General features: G+C 31.8%; 1 pseudogene; it reads left to right on the top strand.

Moving 5' to 3' along the window:
• Nucleotides 1-311: 311 nt before the first annotated feature.
• Nucleotides 312-447, top strand: LOC111736955 (annotated as a pseudogene).
• The last annotated feature ends 805 nt before the right edge of the window (nucleotides 448-1,252 follow it).

Below are 1,252 nucleotides of genomic sequence, written 5' to 3'. Positions count from 1 at the left end.
ATATGAAGACATATCTGCTTAATGTAGTAATAAAGAAAGGAAAATGAGAAACCAGAAAACTTGAATTGTATAAATATAAGGTCACAACAACATAAATATTATAATCAAGGTATTTCCTGTGGCTTTTGAAAGCCAACAAAAATGCCAGGTATTGAGAATGAGCAAAAAGGTGATTTTGTGGAAGTTCTTTTACAAAGCAAAATTAAGTTAGTAAAGATCTTATAATAATAAGGTAGGCAGACGTGCTTCCATAGTGTAGCAGTTAGAAGTCTGCTTTACATGCAGAAGGTCCTGGGTTCGCGCCCCAGTGGAACCATGGCCATACCATCTTGAACAAGCTTGATCTCGTCTGATCTCGGAAGCTAAGCAGGGAGCTAAGCTAAGCAGGGTTGGGCCTGGTTAGTACTTGGATGGGAGACCACACAGGAAGACCAGGTGTTGTAGGCATAAATAATAATAAATAAATAAATAAGAAGGTAGGAGAACTTTAAGAGAGAGTTTCTTCAAAAAAATTTTTCAGCATTCTAATGGTAAAAATACTATTTTTCTTTGTATAGAAAAAAATGAAAACCATCAATAGAATTCTCCACATAATCATATCACATAGCTGTTTAAAATAAATCAAATATATTTTGGCTTATGTTTCAGAATTTTAGGAATCATTAACTTAATGTGCTTAAATACAAGTCTTAAAACAATTGGTTATTTCCTACACTCGCATTCAAGGCTGTATTCTGATGTTTTCTTTTGAGATTCATGAAGTAATGGATAACCCTATTTTTTATATAATATGAACATTGTTTAACATTGGTAAGTAATGTATTCTGAACTAATAAGTTATTCATGAAAGTTGAATAAGTTCATATGGATAGTCTGACTAAAATGAAGAAATTTTGCTTCTAAAAACTATTGGGAGAGCTACTCAATGTTTGTCCAGAGTATTTTTTAAATTTATACTCAGATCTGGTTCTCTTACTTTTTAATAAGTTGCCTTTGTAACATAGAGACCTCTTCCTTTACCCAGGAAAATTGGAAAAAAAAAGATAAATTGTGATCTTGATGTTCTACTCAGGCATTCTTAGAGGAGATTTGAAAATTTCCACATGTATCCAAGTTACTTAAAAAAAAACCCTCACCATCCTTTATATCTACTCACTTAATTATTAAGTGCCAATCAAAACTGACAGTAAGACAACAGAACCACAGCATTATACAGAAGGATATACTTTTAAATGTCATTTTAAATTTATAA

The sequence above is a fragment of the Pteropus vampyrus genome, unplaced genomic scaffold (assembly GCF_000151845.1).
Source record: "Pteropus vampyrus isolate Shadow unplaced genomic scaffold, Pvam_2.0 Scaffold1, whole genome shotgun sequence".
NCBI classification, from domain to species: Eukaryota; Metazoa; Chordata; class Mammalia; order Chiroptera; family Pteropodidae; genus Pteropus; species Pteropus vampyrus.
The sequence above is the reverse complement of the archived record's forward strand: the minus strand, read 5'-3'. Positions and strand labels throughout refer to the sequence as shown.